Source organism: Aphelocoma coerulescens, chromosome 2 (genome assembly GCF_041296385.1).
Source record: "Aphelocoma coerulescens isolate FSJ_1873_10779 chromosome 2, UR_Acoe_1.0, whole genome shotgun sequence".
Taxonomy (NCBI): domain Eukaryota; kingdom Metazoa; phylum Chordata; class Aves; order Passeriformes; family Corvidae; genus Aphelocoma; species Aphelocoma coerulescens.
In genome coordinates, this window is record NC_091015.1 from 73,149,440 (window position 1) to 73,169,057 (window position 19,618).

General features: G+C 39.0%; 1 long non-coding RNA gene across 9 annotated transcripts in view; it reads left to right on the forward strand.

Moving 5' to 3' along the window:
• The first annotated feature begins 8,590 nt into the window (after positions 1–8,590).
• LOC138106782 (uncharacterized) overlaps positions 8,591–19,618 on the forward strand; it is a 110,213-nt gene continuing 99,185 nt past the window's right edge. For all 9 annotated transcript variants that reach the window (XR_011149108.1, XR_011149105.1, XR_011149103.1 and 6 more), the window contains exons 1-3: positions 8,591–8,877; positions 9,719–9,800; positions 11,042–11,190. This is a non-coding gene — a long non-coding RNA (uncharacterized lncRNA). The remainder of the gene's footprint in view (positions 8,878–9,718; positions 9,801–11,041; positions 11,191–19,618) is intronic.

The window sequence follows — 19,618 nt, forward strand, 5'->3', positions numbered from 1 at the left end:
TAGATGAACTTTAAGCAAAATGAGAATTCATTAGAGTTAGCAGCCATGATTTTCAGAAAAAGCATCATAGTGCTGCTGTTAAGATTATTAGCTTCTTTAGAGGTTTGTCAGTGTGGATAAACCAAAAAACCTCATGTCATTTGGCATACTAGCAAAGGCCAGTGACTGTACTTAGCAGAAACTAAAGAAGATAACCTCAAATCTTATGATACCCCTGCATGCCTCTGCATTATGTTCTGTGAGGATAGAATGTTTTTCTTTAAATCTTTGCATGTAAGACTGTAAATTCAGAAGAAGGATTTGTATACTAAACACCAGATTTAAATACTTAAAGCTGCACAAAATGATTTCAGTAATGCATGGATCAACCTACTGACTGGCTGCAGAACTCTTGCTTGCTCTGCCTGGTGCAGGTCTTAATTGTCTCAGCGTGCTAATCAGTAATAGCAGTATGGGAAATGCCTGACAGCCTGGAATCAGCGGTGATTTTTCATTGAGAGAATCATCGTGGCATTTTGTGGTGGTTATAAATCTACTACGTGTATATGTATATATAATGCTATGGCTTCTGCTTTTTATACAGATGTATTACTGATTTTAGACTCCAGGTTGTTTTCTGTCACTCAGTAGAGGGAATTATTGCTTATATATATGCAACTGTGGAAGAGAAGCAGTCAGGTGCTCAACAGTTATGAGGATAGAGTCTAAAATGAGTCACACTGGAATTTGACTATTTCTTATAATAACTTGTCAAAACATTGGATTGTAATACAAAGCTTGCAGGAATACTTTCTGCACATGTAGAACGTGCTTTTCCTTTTGTTAATTTTCAAAGAAGTAGAATTAAAAAATACAGACAGAGTCATCTTAATTTTTTCTTTAGATCAGAAAATGTAATATTTTGTTCAAACATTTTAATAGAACAATTACTCTTTTGTTTTTAAATAAAATTTTCAAGTGAATTAACTGCTTGTGACAGGTACGTTTTGAACAGTTGTAGAGAATTAAGTCCTTTTCTTCTACATCTTATAACAGCGTCAGTCAAAGATTTCTTTATCTGTCACCTTCAGGCATCACAGCTTTCTTTCGGAGTGACCATTCCCAAAAGTAAAGGGAAGTAAAGGTAGTAATACCAAAATCCCCCCCCTTTTTTTTTTCTCTGAGAGTGGTTATTGTCTGCTAGGATAATTGATGCTTCTTCATCTTGAACTCTGCTGAGATTGCTGGCTCACTTCTTGTCCTTGAAGAGCATGAACATGAGAACTTTCAACCTGGATTAGATTTTGAGGTAATGATCCTGAAGTACAGGACCAATACTGGGGTGCCATTCTGCTGTTATTTTTGCTGCAATTAGCATCTAAAATACTATATAAACAGTGTTCTCCAGTTCTTTTCCTCCCGTGCCTGTCATTAACAGTGTACAAAGGTTTAGTGCAATCTCCTTTAATAACAGGAATAGAAAAAGGAAGAAATAGCTACATGCTTATTAGAAACAAAATCAATTATTACTTTTAAAAACTACCTGCTTTCAATTAAGCAGGAAATTATCTAACCGGTTACTTAATTTGCCCTAGCTGGCAGTCTCTCAACTGCTTTATGCTGAGTGGAGCATGAAATTAAATATGTAACAACTATCCTAATGGTTATGTTTTTAGAAAACCAGCATTTAGAAATGGTATTTTGCATAGTTTCAAGAGAAATAATGACACAAAAATAAATTACTACTGCTTCAATGCATTTGATATTTAAAAGAAAGACATTACGTAATTGTTGATTCTCTTATTCTGATTAATAACAAAATAATCTTTGGTTTGAGTGATGCAGATCTATACTTGGGAATTGGGTTATTTGTTTAGGTTGTTGTCTTCCCTCCTGTGTGCAATGGGTGAAATCATTGCTGTTTGTCTCTTGCTGCTTCAAGTGTTAAGATCCCCCCCCCATGAGTACCAATTCTGTGTACAATGTGCCTGTTGGTAAAATTTTTCTAGAAATCTTCAAGAGATTTTTAACTTTTCTGTTGATGCTATCTGCTGGATCTCTCTCAGGATACAGCCTCTGTATCCCAACTGAAACCCATGCTTTTTTACTACTTAAAGAGTAATTTTCCATTTCAGAGGAAACACCTTGGAGTTCAATACTGGGGCCCACATAGATAACTTTAAAAAAAACTGGGAACCTGATGCAGAATGCTTCTGATTGTGTGTTAAGGGAGAGGTGAAGCTGATAGTCCAAGTTTAGGTGTGTCAAAGTGCTTGAATCATCCAGTTCTTTGTGTATATTAGCATCAACCCACCACCCTTCTCCCCAGCCCCAAAATTTTGCAAGCGTTTAAAATGGCAGAGTGATCCACAGATTTGCACCATGTAAACTTGGCTATGCTTCCATCCAGGAAATTATATTTAGATTTGAATTTAATGCCTTTGATATGATTAACTTTGTGACACAAATCCACAGACTCCATTATATTTATCACTGTATAAACTTCACTTTCAGTTTTATTTAGATTTAACAATAGAGAAATAATTTATACTATAATCCTAAATTAGAATGAGATTTTTTGAACTATATCAAACAGTTACATGGATCACAGAAGTTTTCCTTTTTAAACAACAGTTAATAAAAAAATTATATTGCCATAATTATGATTTGGGAGGCAGTAACTCACCACATTCCCCAATAACCAGATACAGACTATTTTGTTCTTCAGTTGGGTTTTAATGCTATCTGGTTAACAAAGAAAATGTGCCATTTTGTAGATTCTCTAATGGACACGTTTCTGTTCTCTGGAAAATTGTGAATTTGAGCCTCCAAAGCAGTAAAATTGTTGGTCTTTGCTTTGAGTCTTGACTCAGACATTTATTGTCCTCCATAACTTTTGAAAAAGCTTTGAAATTTGGTAGAAAGTGGTGGTTTCTCCACAAAGTAATCCCACTGTTAGATTGCAGGAGTGATGGTTGTGATAGCAACTGCCTGCATCTTGTGAGAATTACTTGTTAGTTGTTAGTTGGTCTTAGTCTGCCAGGCCATTCTGTTCTGTTTCTTGAATGGAGGACACTTTTAAAATTGTCCAAAATAACAAAAATTAATAAAAATAAGGTCTGATTAAGTTGAATCAGAATAAAAAAAGCATGTCTGTTTTTTCATTTATGTTTAGACCCCTTTACCCCTCTCTGTCATGCAACTAAGAAGCTGTCTCCCATTCTTCAACACTCTAAAATGACTTTTGTGTTCCAGCAACAACTTGATGAAAAAAGTGGCAAAAAAATCCCAACTTGGGGAAATGAGCTCAGACATTTGAAGTACTTAGATCAGCATCCCTATTTGTCACCCCAATTTTCTCAGAATTCTCCAGTCAGAATCTTGAGGAAAAGTCACCTTTCCTTATTCGTGTCTTTGGCATCAATTTTCTCTCTCCATAGCCTGCAATGAGAATCACTGAGCTGAAAACCAGCCTGCTCTCCCTCTGTGATGCCTTCCCTGGAATTTGATGGTGTCCTGTCAGCAGCTCAGCCAGACAGAACCACCGGCACCATCTTCATTAGGGGAAAAGCTAATATAAACAAATAAAGGCGTTAGTGGAGATAGCAGAGTGAGGGGATTACTGAAAAATGCCTTACAGAGTCAGTTGTTATGCCTTTAGTTTTAAAAATATATAAATGTTATATGAATCTCAAATCCGCTTTTATTTACATAAAATATTTATACACCAAGCAAGACAATTTCACAACTTTAAAATGTATTTTCCTGTTAGATTAATCTTTTCATATGCTAACCACATTACAAGTAAACATTTTCATACTCTCCACTACATGAATGTGGCTAAAAGCTTCCTTGTTATTTTATAGTTACAGCATTTCAAATGTATCTTTTTTTGACGTGGTTAGGCAGCCTGCCAGTTTTACCACTAAATTATAGCAGAGAAAACACTCAGTAGAATTTGATTAGATTTCTTCCTTCTCCCCATGAGTAAGGCGAAGCAAATTTATGTTCAAAATGCAAGCTGGGTTCTGAAGAATTGAATATAGATCTGTATTTGTAGTGTTAAAAATGCAGGCGAGTTTTGTAGTGGAAAATAGATCTTGTTTATAGTGCTGCATTATATTACTGTTGAATTTTGTTCTGTCACTATCTGTAGAATGATAGAAAAATATTAGGCAATACCAAGGTTAAGATTTGTATTTTGGAGACTTAGAGATGAATATGTCCTTATCTTTGCCACTAGTAAACAATTATATTAATAGAACCATGGAATGTCTCAGGCTGGAAGGGACCTTAAAGATCATCTGTTTCCAACCCCCCTGTCATGGGCAGGGACACCTTGCACTAGACCAGGTTGCTCAGAGCCCCATCCAACCTGGCCTTGAGCGCTTCCAGGGATGGGACATCCATGAGTTCCCTGGGCAACCTGTTCTGGTGCCTCACCAACCTCAGAGTAAAGAATTTTTTCCTAATATCTAATCTAAACCTACTCTCTTTCAGTTTGAATCAATCCCCCATTGTTCTGTCACTACATGCTCTTGTAAAAAGTCTCTCTCTATCTTTTCTGTAGGCTCCCTTCAGGTACTGGAAAGCTGCACTTAGGTCACGCCAAAGTCTTCTCTTTTCCAGGCTGAACAAACCCAATTCTCCCCACCTTTCCTCACAGGAGATGTGCTCCATCCCTCTGTTCATCTTGGTGGCCTGCTCTGGACTTGCTCCAACAGGTCCATGTCCTTTCTGTGCTGGAGATCCCAGACGTGGATGCAGCATTCCAGGTGGGGTCTCACCGGAAGAGCAGGACAGAATCCCCTCCCCACTTTGCTGCCCATGCTGCTTTGGATGCAGCCCAGGACACGTTTGGCTTTCTGAGCTGAGAGCCCACACTGCTGGGTCATGTCCAGCCTCTCATCCACCAGTGCCCCCAAGTCCTTCTTGGCAGAGCTGCTTTCAATCTGTTCATCCCCCAGCCTGTACTGATAAGGGGGATTGTCCCGACCCTTGTGCAGCACCTTCCACTTGATCTTGTTAAATTTAATGGGATTCCTTTGGGCCTTCCTTCTTGAGCTTGTCTGGATCCCTCTGGATGAAATCCCATCCTTCAGGTGTGAAGTACCTATTAAGACTGGATTAATCCCAACTGATTACAATCATTTACCCTAAGGATCCAGTTTAGGTGCATGTTATCTGTTGACTTTACTCCTAAGGAGAAAGGCTGCATTTAACTGACCTGTGAGTATGTGGTGGGGCATGTGTCCAAGCCACAAGACTGATTTGCCTAAATCAGAGGTCTAGTTGGAGCATATTGTGGTGCCTCCTGACCAAGAAGGCCAGGCTTCTTTCTTGCAGTAGTCAGGGCAGAATGGGAAAAGAGATCACATGTGCCTGATTTTGACCTGATACAGAGTTGGAACATGGGATAAGGCAGCATCTGAAACTGGCAGTTAGGAATCTTTCCCAGGTACACAGACCATTGTCTGAAGATCTTCAGCGGGCTGAATTGCCTCTGTGCCTGTCATCTCCCATGTATGACAGGCAGACTTATTTTCTAGACCTTATTCTCTGTCTTAGCATTCAGGCTGCTAACTTTAATTCCTAGGTTGTCTGGTTTGTGAATTACGAATGCCAGTGACCAAAACCCCTTCAATAGATGTTTCTGAAAGACCATATCCAGTGTTTCTTTATTATATGTTCGATAGATAACTGCATGAGCAATTAGCTTATGAGTGTGAATTATCATTGCAATGACATGAAAACAAACTTCTTTATGTTATAGTTGTTACTCAGCAGCACTGTTTTCATAATATATTTTTACCCTTTAAGGACAGGAGAGACCATTGTGAACCACTGTTCCATAACATAAACCAAAAAATTTTAGTCATTAGTCTCTGCGGAAGCCCACTCTGGTCATTAGTTGAGTTTAGGTATATATTTTACAGAAAAATAGTGCAAAAGCTTAAGATGGATATAAGTGCTTATTTAATCCCCATTCTAAGAGTCAAGCACAATAGCTGTATAGGAGTCCCTTATATTCTGTAAATCCTTTATAGGAATAGAAAGGTTCAGGATCTGACATTATAAGTCAAGCACATTTCACAAATGACCTTTAAAAATGTACACTTGTTGCTGCTTACAATGTGTTTTTTTAGTATTAAGGTGAACTGACATATGTATTCATAGTTCCCTCACCTACTTCCAGGCAAAGGAATTAAATCAGTAACTTTAATGAATATAATTTCATTATCTACCATATATAGATATGACATTAAACAAATCTTAAAATTTTTCTTTGTGCGAGAATGTACCTAATAATTAAGAAAATTTAATAAATGTGACTATGATATATCTGATTCATTTAATTAGGGAAAAACATTCTGTGAAACATGGGCAGTTGATGTAAAGATGTTTCATCAGGATTAACTTGACTCTTAGGTTAAAAGAAACTAATGTAGGAGGAAGAGAGCTTTTATTGTTGGGGTTTTTTTTATAAACCCCATGAAAATCTTTGGATTTTCAATTTAAAAAATATTTAAAGATTTGTTTTAGAACATATTCAGCAATGCATCAGTTGGCTGTGCAAATGGTAAAAACAGTGAGTCAGTAAGCTAACTAGCCTAATTATTCTTAGCAAAGAGGTAGCATCTATAGCACAGCATGGATTACTTATTTATATGTGGTAAACAGCTTTCATGACAATGGACTGATTCAAAGCCTGTTGGCATCAGCCAGTGCACTCCTACTTTTATCATCAACTTCCATTCCGATTTGGAGCCTGATCCAAAGGATCAAAGCCTGATCCAATTACTGAAGTTGATGAAAAAGTTGTTGTTACAGCTGAGGTGGTATAAGGACCTAAACAAACTGTACTCCCTCTTTGAACAACCTTTTTCTTGATTCTTCTGTTAATTTTGACAGCAACCAGGTCTTGAGAGAACTCTTATTGAACAAGTGTTGATTTTTAGATCTCTCTCTAAATGTGAGCTATTCTACCGAATGTTCAAAATGTGTCCTGTCTGTAACTATGAAGAATATGACATTGTCAGAAGGAGCACAAAAAGTGTTGTATATGTTTGTAGATAATTACATTTAAGTAGGGTAGCAGAACATTAATTTAATTTATGATTTGTGTACAAATAAAAGATGTAATTGATTTAATTTATATCACCATGGATCATTAGTCAATGTGACCTAGAAAGATCTATATTTTGATCTGAAGCTCAGTGTGATCTTATTCCCTTTAAAGAGCATAATAGTCATCAACAGCTTGTAGCCTTTGAGATACTGTCTGTTCCCTAAATGTTTCTAAGCATTTATTGACAATGATCTTCTCAGTGTTCATAGGATGAAAGGTACAATTTCTTTTACCTGTAAGCCTTTTCTCAGACATGAGGACATAATTTGTTGATCCACTCAAAAAATGTCAGTGCCCCACAAGCCTCGCAACATGGGCAGTCCAAATAAACTGGAAAGGGAAAGAATGAAATGGAAAAGTAAACTTTTTTTGCTGTTTCTGTGAGGTTGATAGAAAATGACACTGTGAGAGCATGTAGGGTTTCTCACTGATGATGCAGTCAAGATAGATGATCTTCAGATCGCTCATTAGTGTATTTGTTTGTCGTCTTTCAGAGTGGGGGAACTCATCAGGTATGAATTAAAGGATGTTACTTATATATGTCCTGATTGATAGCCATGTTCTCAGAAATTTTAAGTCCGGAGTGTGAATAGTAAAGAAAGACTAATTTTTGTCCACAGGATGTTGCACCATACGAATTCCACGCCCCTTCTTCAGCCAAATCCATTTTCACTACAGTCTTTCTCTGCAACAGAATTAAAACATAAAGGTTGTATTCTTACTTTTATATTAGCTCCAAGCACAAACTCTCTGATCATCCTCTGCTAACATATGGATTTGAGACTGAGCCAAACTACAGTTTCAAGGGTGGGGAAGGCCAGGGGTAGGGATGGACTGACTCTCCTTTGAGCTGTGCATTTTCCAAAGGAAAGCACAGTGTTCCAGCCTTGTGATTCTGTACTTCCACTGGCCTCTTGGGTGCAGTGTCTTGGTTTGACTGTGGGGCTTTTACTTCTCAGGCTATAATTTAATAACAGCTGCTTGATACTTTCTTGGTTTAAAAACAGCAGTAATAAGAGCACGGCCCCATCATGCTCTAGAGCTGCAAAGAAAAGAGCCCCCAGTAGTCTAATAGCAGTGGGATTCCAAACAGATTTGTGTAATTTCTCAAAGTGTACAAGCTATACATATAATGTTTATTCTAAAGAAGAAATGTGAAATGTAGTCAGCAGATAAAATGTTTATTTTCTCACTGTCACATGTGTTTTTTCATCCTTTTGTGACGTCGGTGTGGTAATATCGAAATAGATTTTTCTAAAGCACAAGACATGCTGTGTGAAGAGGCAGGAACAGGAGTATTCAAACCACACCAGGATCTTGACTGGTTGATCATCTCTTGCTACTTATGATTAAGCAATAAAGAGAGAGGTACAGGGTATTTCCTGGGGATTAATAACTGATAGGGAGGAGTTAATGGCCTGAGGTGCAGCTGAGGGCCATTAACCTCAGATGGTCATCAATCCTCATTAAAAACCTCTGCAACGCAGTTCACCAAACATGGTGAAGGGCAAACCAATGTTTTAAGTACCTTTGTGATTCCCCTCTCTGTTGTGTCCTTAAATTTGTTCTGATTTAATTTCTGTTTCTTCCTGGGGTAGATGGTGCTTTTTCTTATTGCAGCAGAAGTTCTAGTCAGCTATGGGTTTATCTCACCAGTAGTTGTGTGAAAACTGCAGAGTTCAGACCTTTATGTGCAAATGGGAGTCCTCACTACTACAGCAGCAGAATAAAGTTTAGAAACTCCAGCATTTAATTACATAAAAAAGAAAGTAAGTAATAAATTTCATAAAAGATTGGTTTGTGAAATCCAAATTTGTTTTTGTAAACAACCTTTTCTGTTGCAACAAAAGGAATTTGTAAGGGAAGGGCCCATGGTTCTTTCAATTTTGAAGCTGTTAAACTTTCTTTTACTGTGTTTCAAAAAACTATTCCTTTGTGTTTGGAAGTGCTTGGTACATAAACCACCTCCTAATTCTGAAAAAAAGCCAAGTATTGCAACTATATTTCACATTAGATGATAAGCATTGGGATATGTGTCTTTTATAATGGATTTGGGGTTTCCTTAGGTTTTGAAATGCATGAAATTTAGTGTTATGCCAGATACTTCTAGAAAGTTAATCTTCTTGTAAGGGAGGCCTGTTGTCAGCATGGTATTTAGACTATGATGATTTTGTAGTTATGCTATTGCTCTTGGTTATTCCAAATTCAGATTGTGGTAACAAAATATGAAACTATGACAAAATTCTTGAGAGTAATTTTGGAAACGGACAAAATTCTGAAGTCTCTTTTCCAGGCCTTAGCCCTTACTTCTTGTGGTAGCAGTACAATACCTGGGTAATACTGGAGAGCTCTGTTGGCCTAATGTGTTTATCGCAGATGTTTATCTGAAAATCACCAGAAAGGTCTTTGCAGCCCTTACAACTTTATAGAGATACTACCAAATGTGATTGGTAGACTTTTGGGGACAGGAGGCGGATAATGAAATGAAAGGGTATAATCTGGCAGCAAGAAATCAATGAAGTTTTTTTTTTTTTTTTTTTAAATTCGATCATAGTGAGAGTGGAATTAGTGTTTGGCCTTGATTTAAAAGTGTAGGGTTTTGCCCAACAGCTGCTGATGAACTCTGCACCCTGTGCATGGGCTTACAAAAACAGAAGCCCTCTTCATTTGGATCTACACAAATACCTGCGAGGTAAGTGACCTGAATGCTTGAAAGGGGGAGAGCACAGGGCACTCCCGTGGAAGAAGTACTGTTTCTGTTACATCCTTTCCTGATGATGTAGAATACAAAACCGTCCCCTTTGCAGAGAGTGGGAAACTGGTGAAGGGTGCTGCTGGGTTCCACCACCTCAAAAAGCTTATCTGACTCTGACACAGGGAAAGGGATATGTGCTGTTTCCATGTTATCACCAGGAACTTGGATATGTGAGTAGTGGGAACTGTACAGGCGAGACTTGGATCAAAGCAGCAGTTCTTTGGATGTAGTTATAGAAGGTATGTCTCAATACAGCCTTGTCTTTTATTCAAAAGACTCAAGGCAAATATATATGGTGACTGCAGTAAGCCTACTTCCCCTTCCTGGTTTAGAAAGACATACCTTCATATATTGCAGGACTTCACTGTCGCTATTCATCTCAGTGAAGATAGGCATTCCCAGGCTTATTTGCAGAATCATCCTCCTGAAATAGATATAGACTGATAGAGGTTCCTGTTCTGTGGAAAGGCCTTTACTTGGGCCCTTATATTCTGCGTAATGACAGCTGAAGAGAAAGTCTTCTACATTAGCTCTCTGCATCTGGGACTTGAGGAGGATTCTTAACCAATCCAAGAGCATTTTGAAAGGAATTTCAGAAGGAAAAGATGTTTTGTAAATGAAGTCTAAAGCAAAGCTCTTATCTTGTTTAGTCAAAAGTAGCTCACTCTGTACAGTTTTGCTTATGGGAGGCTTCTGAATGCTATTTTACTGTATGGGATGATGAGGACTACCTTACTAATTTTGAGGTTTCATATCAGATACCTCTGCCAGTACACCAGTCCCCTCTCCTATACTGTGCTCTTATGGCTGTAAGTCTTAGAGTGGCTTATATTTTCAATTCCAGGTATCAAGAATAGAATCTTATTTATAGGGTATGCCAGTACTGAAACCAGCAAACTTGCTTTGAGTGTACTTTTTGAGACTAACTTACTCTGTAGCTCTTTTAGCACAAGCCAGTTTCCTGTGTAAGACAAAATATCTGCATTTCTGTGGCTCCTGCACACCTTATAAAATCTTCTGCTTTTCATGTTTCAAATGCTATTAAATGCTCTCCTGCTTGTTTTGTGTTTTAAGGGACAATGAATAAAGCTTAAAAAATAACAGGCTCTAGGATGTGCATTTGTGGTCCATTCCTCTATGCATGTTTCATATAAAGAAGATCCTTGCTTGTTCTCTAGATGCTGTAGAGAAGGCACTATCTGTTGAAGGGAGCCAAGTGTGGCACTTTATTGCGCTGGGAGTCATGATTGCTCAGCTGTGAGATTGCTTCCTGGAAATCTGTAGAGGAGAATCGAGCACAGTGCAGCAGAAGCCACACATGAATGTGGTAAGTGAATAGCTGTGTTTGTGCATAGGGAACAGCTGAGGAACTTGGGGAACAGTAGTGTCCTTTTGAGCATGACTGGCCAGTTGAGGATATACCAGTTAAATTCCTTATGTCAGTGTGGGTAAGGGTAAATAATACAAGCTGGAGATGGAAGGTTTCAAGGAAGAAGCAAACAAGGAGACATCAGAGTAGTCCAATCATAGTGGTCTACAAAGAATTAAATCCCTTTTCTCTAAGTCCTCTGGCATCCCTGTACAAGTTAGAAAGTTATGTGAAAGACTCTACCTCATGCCTTTTCTTCACTTGCCATTTACTAGTTCATGGTGTAGGAAAATAACTTTGCCTGGTTTGATGTGACAACTCTATAGCCTTTGGCCTTTTTTGTACTCTTCAGAAAGGCCTTCACCTCAGTTGATGTCTCAGCAATTTATTTATGACTCTACAGTGTTACCGTTTTTATTTTTTTTCCTTTTGATGAATGCCAGTGACCGTGCTGTAAAATCTTTTTAAGGCCAAGATGTTAATGTTTTTTGTGTTGCTGTTCACTTTTTACAATGGCTACTCACCAACTCACATTTTTTCTCTCTTTCCTCCTAAATCTCTGGCTTGAAAGAGAGAGTGTTTCTCTTGGCTCATGGCTTAACACCTTCTGTGTTTTCCTGAGCAACTGACCTCCCATGTTTACTTTAAGCATGAAGTTTCAATGTTTTTATATTCATCTTGTTTCAGACTGATCATGGGCTTGCTGCAAAGCTTTAAAAAAAACCCAGAAATTTTCATGCTTTCTACATCTTTGCCTCCACGTATGGAATGAATTTGTTGAGTCTTTCCTCTGTCTTGTGTATCTCCTCCTTTATAGTATAGGGTTTTTCTGCCTTTGTCTTCATGCTGAGTAAATCTTGCGCTTCAAATTCTCAGTATAAAATGTTGACATCATTATGGAATTCTACTGTGTGATTATGGAGTGGTTTATTTCTCAACTGTAGCTTTCAATACAGGAGAAGTTAAAGGATTTTGATAGGATAGTGGTACACTTGTGCTGCTTTGGCACTGCTGTGCAGGAAGTCTGACTTCAGTGGCAATACTCCAGATTTATGCTTATTGTAACAAGAAACCAAATCAATGTCTTTTTCTAGCTAAGTGTTTCAACGTGATATTTCAGTGGCCTAGACAATATAATTGCTTGTAATAGAAATATTTCAGCCCTTTTTGAGTGTATATGGTTCTGCTATACTTTACAGAGTTATAAAACTGTTTTTATATCCCATCAAGTCAAAATATTCTTCAGAGGTTAGAATGATTCCCTATGCTTCCAGCTTTCACAATATCGTGTTGTATTGACAGTCTTAGTAAGAATATGATTTATGGTTGAAACACTGGATTTCTTATAATCCCCAAGTAACCGTTGAATGTTGTTCTTATTCCTTGTTTCCCAGCTGTGTGAAATAACCAGTCTTATACCTGAAAGCTTTGGCTGGAACTTAGTTGAGCAGAGCATTTGGAGCTTAGCTCAATTATCGGTTATTTGTTGAAAAACTTTTTCCTGTTAGCAAAAGCTTATTTCCGTCTCTCTTCTAATCAGCCTAGTGGATCAATGTGCGGAAAATGACATGCCGTGGCAAGATGCTGCTGAGTGTGAACAAATATTTAGAGATAAACAGAAGAAACTGGATGTGTTCAGAAGAATGTCACCTTCTTAAGCCTGGAATGTTTTCTTTGCAACATTTTTAGAGCAGTGGGATTTCCGTTCAGCAGGATCTGAGATAGGATTGACGTGAACTCTTGTGGTGTTAAGGTCAGAATTGTCCACTTCTTAGTTCTTGCCTTTGAGCCAAGTATCTTGAAAGCCTTGCATCATCAGTCATCAGGCTTGTGGCACTCTGCTTGTCAGGATTCCAGATCGTGTCGCTGTGCAGCAAACCTGCTAAGCAGGCTCTCTTGGGAATGGCAGATTTTGCAGAGCTGTAGGATGGGAAAGCTCAACTAGAATTTCCATGCTTTATGCTCCCATGCCAGGAACCAGATGAGATTGGTTTTTGCATGGGTTTAGCCTTGTCCCTATAGAAAGGACTTTGGAGATCTCAGAGGCAGGATTTAAGGAAGGGCAAACATGGGAAGTATGCCTGATGGGGTTTATTGAAAGCTGTAGATATAGGGAGCTTATGTACCTGGTCAAGAAAACTGAGAATATAATTTAAAGTAGTAGCAGATATTTAAGTAGGAGAAGGAAAATTAGCAAGGCTTAATTTCACTGAGATTCTGGAGAGTGCAGGAAGTCTTCCCTGGGCAGCATGACTGAGTCTCTCTTTACATTTCTGGTTTGTATAGAGGCTAATACTTCCATATTTTAGTCTCGCTTGTCCTGGAGCCTGGAATTTCCTGTCAGTGAGAAACCCTGCTTTTTGGTAACTATAGATGCAACCCCACGTCTAAATGTGTTGCACATAAGACAATTCCCACCTCCCAAGTTTCTGTAGGGATGCTGACTTTTCAGAAATTCTTTCCTGCTGCTTTTGTGGCACTTAAGATATAATTTTACTATTTCTTTGACATGTGAATAGAGAATGTATCTGATATGTATGGTAGAAGATTTCTGTAGATACCTGTGGGATAAGGTAACTGTGATGCATTTTAAATGGTTACAGCTGTTGGAGGTGGGGGCATTTCCCACTGAGAGAAATGGAGAAACTTCTTGGTATGATCCAATGGTAGGTGTAGGGAAAAATGTATTTTGTTTTTTTTTTTTTTAAATCAAACTCACAGAAGAGAGGCAGGATTGCTGCATATATTGCAGCATGTAGCTTCAAAAAGGAAACAAAGAATAGTCTCATTCCTTTGCTGTTTCTGGGGGCTAAGGGAGTAAATGACCTTCAGCTTTATGTAAATGGAAGGATTGCAGTTTGTAAGTGATGGTAGCCATTTAAAAACAAAAGTAATCCCACTTTTCTGTTTTTTGGCAAATGCCTTGTAGTATGCAAATAGTCTGACAATACTGTGTACCTTATAAACGTATTTAAGTACCAAAATATTTCATATAAATTTGAAGACTTTATTCTTGTGTACTCCAGTATCAATCAGGAGTCTGTACAAAGACAGGGGAGTTACTGTCGCATGCAACTAGCGTGAACTCATAATAAGCTCCAAAATATTCTAGATATTAGAAGGGACTAATATGTATTGTTGATTATAATTCCAGTCACTGGTTATAAACCTCATGAAATGAATTGCCTCATTTATAATGCATACCATGGGACAACATCTAATTTGGTGACAAGCATGGAGTCTAGCAAAGATTCAATAGAAATATCTGCTTAAATGACCATGTTCTCACCTAATTACATATATTTTCTAAATCTTTGCTATTTAATATACCTGCTGTTATTATTAAATTGAATTTCACACCTTTAAAAATTCTGGTAAATAAATGTCCTTTTCTTTGTGAGGTGCAAGGTTAGTGTTTATTTTAAATTGTGACTTTTTGTGGGAAAGATAAGAAAATCAACATATGCTGTTATCACTCCTCACTTTTGAAATAACAAGGTGAGGGCTATCCTTGAAAAGTAATTGATATTCCTGTACAGGTTGAAACTGATATACAAACAGATAAACAGAATCCTTCTAGTCTGTGCTTTAGCTGAAAATACCATACCAATGGTTGTCTTACATGGCCTCCAGTTTCAGACCAGACCTTTGACCTTTTGGACCATTCTGCTGGTTTACTCTGGCCTTTCAGATGCCTTGGGCCTATGTAATTTTAGCTGCATAATTAGAACACAAAACTACTAAAGTGATGCTAAGTTAATGTCGTGCAGTGGGTTAACCTTGGCTTGACACCAGGTACTTGCCAAGCTGCTCCATCACTCCCCTATGCAGCAGAACAGGGGGGAGAAAATAGGATGAACAAAACCTCACAGGTCAAGATAAAGGCAGTTTAATAAAGAAAAAGTGAAGATTGTGCCTGTGTAAGCAAAGGTAAAAAAAAAACAGAACCAAAAACGTTTTAGTCTCCGCTTCCCATCAGCAAGTGATGTCCTGTTGCTTCCCAGGAAGCGGTTGCTCTGGAAGGCAAATGCTGTGAATAACAAATGCTCCCCTGCCGTTTCCTTCCCTTTTTTGTTTAGCTTTTATATCTGAGCTGACCTCATATAGTGTGGAATATCCCTTTGGTCAGTTTGGGTCAGCTGTCCTGGCTGTGTCCTCTCCCAAGATCTTGCCCACCCCCAGCCTGCTGGTGGTGAATGTTGGGGAGACAGTGCTGATGCTGTGCCAGCCCTGCTCAGCAGAGCCCAAACACAGGAGTGTTATCAGCACCTTTCCAGTGACCAATGCAAAGCACAGCACTGTGAGGGCTGCAGTGGGGGGAATTAACTCCATCTCAGCCAGACCCAATACACACTGCCTACTAAATGATGCTATGAATAGGCTTAGGGAAAAGGGCTCGAGTGTATGTAATTATTTTGCACTTAAAATGTCACCTGTACCTTGCATAACAGGTAGCTAAAATTCCACTGCTTATCTAGGTGAGCATGTAGCAAGTCCACAGCTTAATGGAAGAACTTGCAATGAAATCTGGTCTTCACAGATCATTGTAGCTAGTTAGGAAGCATAAGGAATGGTTCAATATCACTGGGAGGTAACACAGTTGTCATTATTGTATGAGGTAAAGACTGTAAGATTATAGTTCTGCTAAGTTTCATTCCTAGAATTCTGAAAATTAGTTCTGGTCTATAATACAACTGGGTCTGGTGTGAAATTCCAATGCCTGTGCTCTGGTGTAAAATAACATTTTTTAGTTATTTGTTTCTATGTGGTTTTGGTCATGGTTAATGGTGGTAGTGGCAATGTGAGGTATCACTGCTGTTCCGACAAAAGTGTCAGTACTAAATGTGACCATGGAGGAGTGAGCCGTGGGGTTGAATCCCTGTTTACATCTGCAGGGTGTTTGCATTGTTCCAGTCTGTTTTAGCCATGGAAATTCATTACAAACAAGATGATTATACCAGTGTTACTTTGCAGGGGGCTGTTGAGATGTAACAAACCAATTGTGTATGACTTGGTGCAAGAGGGAGGGGAATGCTTTTCCTAAACGGATGTACAAAGCTTGGAACATGAAGAGTGATTGCTGAAATTTGTTCAGGTGGGGGAATCTTATATTGCTGCTCTTGCAGAGTCACTCGTTGGGTGAGAATTGTGCAAGTGTTTTGTCTGTTAATTCAGCAAACACTTTTATCCTTTGAGCTCTTTATACGCATATAGGAAGTTGTTGTTCTGGGATCTTCTTAAAAAACAATTGTATTAAGACAAATAGTTCTTTCATTTAATCAGTTGCTTATCTTCTGTACTATTCTGGAGTGCTCTCCCAAAGCCCTGAAATTCTGCACCTGCAGCAGGCTTATGCTGTAGATAAAGAACAGGTGTTGTGCCCTGAAAATATGGTCTTCAGGGGAGGTGTCAGACACAGCTTACTTTATCTATGTTTCTGCAGAAAGGGAAAGAGGAGGGTGATAGTTGCTGGAGAATCTCTCATGTGTGGGATGGTGGCACCTATCTGTCATGCTGACCTGAAGCCTTAGTGGGTTTCCTGCTTACCAGGTGCTCAGACTTGAGATGTTGTAGAGAGTCAGCTGAGGCTTGTCTGTCTTTTAGACTGTCACCTCCTGCTGCATATCCATCTGAGCAGCAGTGGTACTGCCAGGGTATGCTGAGTGTACCAAGATTAGCCATGAGGTTTGGAACAAGGATGGAGTGTGCATGAATAGCCACAGGGTGCTGGGACAAGGATGGGGCTTGTTGCTGAGTGGGATGTGTGAATTAGTGGCAAAGGGCACAGGTAGGCCTGAGGTACTTGTGTCTCTTGTGCCTCAGTCCTCACTAGTGAGGTTTCACAGGCCTCTGTTCTTAATGAAAGAGTTCAAGAAGGACATTGAGCCCCTTCAGGGGACAAGGACCATGTCAGGGGAATACTTGGGAGAACTTGACCCATGCAAGTCAGTGGGACAAAACAGGCTGCATTCAAGACTGCTGAGAGAGCTGGTTCATGTTTGTACAAAGCTGTTGTCCTTGAATAGTCATGGAGACTGGGGAAGTGCCCCAATTCCTGGACAAAGCCAAATGCTGTACCTATCTCCAGGAAAGATCAAAAGTGAACTCCAGGCTCCTCAGCCTATCTTCACTCTGTGGAGGCAGTCCTCTTGGAGCAAATCTCTGCACAGATGTAGAAGTGAGTGAGAACCAATGTCATGGACTGCCTTGGAGGGAAATCACCTTCCCTGTGAGAACAGTCAGGAAATGGAGTAGATTGCTTGGAGGCCATCCTTCCCTGGAGGCTTTCAAGACTCAACTGGATAAAACCCTAAGTAAGTTGGTTTGATTCTAGCTGACCTTTTTGAGTGATTGGTTGCATAACAGGCTTCCTGGGGCCCTTCTCACCTGAGTGAGTCTGAGTCAATGATTCTACAATGGACAAGATGTCAGAGGTGGCAGGTGAATCCTATTGTGCTATTTGTATGTTGTGGCAGAGTGCATCAACAAAGCAGAGACATTTCCTGAATTACATGAAGATGCAAGCCTGTTGGTCTGCATCCATGTTGCTGTTTAAGTAGGGGAGTAACTCAAGTGTTGGGAAAAGAGAACTGCAGGTGATGAGGAGCTGATGAATAAATCTTATTACAGGGTCATTTTATCTAATACTTTTCTCTGTGTGATTTTTTTTTTTTTTTCCTAGAGCTTTAATTTTGTTATTTAAAGACCATGACCCATTATGTTAGGGATATAGCTGCAAACAGAAAGACAGCAGATAAATCTGTACGGGATTTTTAAATGGAGAGAATGGCTTTAGTGAACATATGATGTCCATTTGTGAGAGTTGGGAAGGAGGAAGATAGATCACAGATTTGTAACTTAGAAATTAATGTAGTCATGCAAAACTTCTGTTATGTGGACTCTGAGGATCTATCTACAGTTGAATTTTTATACTGTGATTGGCATTACACAGATGGGAAAGGAGGATAATATGGTGAGAGAAGTGTCAGGGCATGAAAGCATAGAAAAGTGTGCTAGTGGTTTTTCTGGTTTTGTGCTTCTCACAAATGGTGCTATTCATAGGTCATCTGAATGGAGGATTTACTTGACATTGCAGAAAATATTTTCTGCATTCAGTGTAGGAACATTCTCTCTAAGTCTGTTCTAGCTGGTGGCAGTTTTGGACACAATGCAATGTTGATAATTTGATTGTTTACCTAGTATGAATCTTGCATGAGAAACATGGGGACTACAAAGCAGCTTTCAGTTTGCACTTGTCAGTGAGGATTCTGAAAAGGCTATTCATGTTGGCCAAGTAATGTGCAAAAAAATTTAATCCTTTTAAATTAGGATTTATGAATAATCTGGATTTCTGTGTGGTGGATCTAATCACCAAGATACTTGAGGAGAGAGCCTTTTTTTTTTTTATCTGTTTTTTCCTCCTAGAAAGGTGCATGTGGGAGCTTAAATACATGATGAAGCTGGAAACAGTGTGAATTTGGAATGAGTTGTGTTCCTCTGTTGGCCTCAATGCTGTCAGAACAGTTAGTTTTCAGAAAACTTGCTCTTGCCCAGAAGCTTCCAACTCCAGAAGTTCTTTCAGGTAGTAAAGAGCAGTTAATTGCTTCCTGCTACTTGAGAGGAACAAACATTCCAACTCTTTCATTGATCTATTTTTTTAACAACAGCACAAATATAGCAAGCTGTGCTGTGGGGTGGAAAGAAGGGGCTTATGCACTGTAGGATTTGATGGCTGCAGCTCTGAGGGAGCTCACCTGTCCAAATTCACACACCTTTTGTGGAGCTGTCTGTGGGACAGCTGGACGAGATCCTGGTGTTGCCTAAAGAAGCAGCCTTCTGAAAGCAAGCATGTGTTTACAGGCAGAGGGAACTTTCTGGAACACCAAATTAGTTCCACCTTGTTTCAAGGAATGAAAGTTCATGCAAGTCCTTATTTAGATTCTGTATCTGAACACCAGTGTTGAGTTTCTTGGTAACTCCAGTTTTTGAAGATCATTGGGGTCTGTTATCCCAAAGGCACGACACTAAGATAACCTGTGTTCTGCCTTTTGGACAGGTAGAGCGGGGGCTACAGAAGAAGTGACTATTTTGTGGTGGTGCTGTGTGTGTGCTAAAAAAGTAAAACAAGCTCAGACTCCTATTTACTATCTTAACTCTAATTTTTCTTGGAGGAAAAAAAATCAATAGTCTTATGCTAGTTACATAATACTCTGGCAGAAATGTTCTTTTGTAACAGTGTATATATTCTGATGTGCAATTAAACTCAGGGACTTTGTGTGTTTCGATGTGTCAGTAGATTCTTCCTTCAGGCATGAGCTGCAGTGAGACATTTTCCATATGGGAATGTGAACATGATGTTAGTTGAGACAGTAGTAGCATAGCTGGT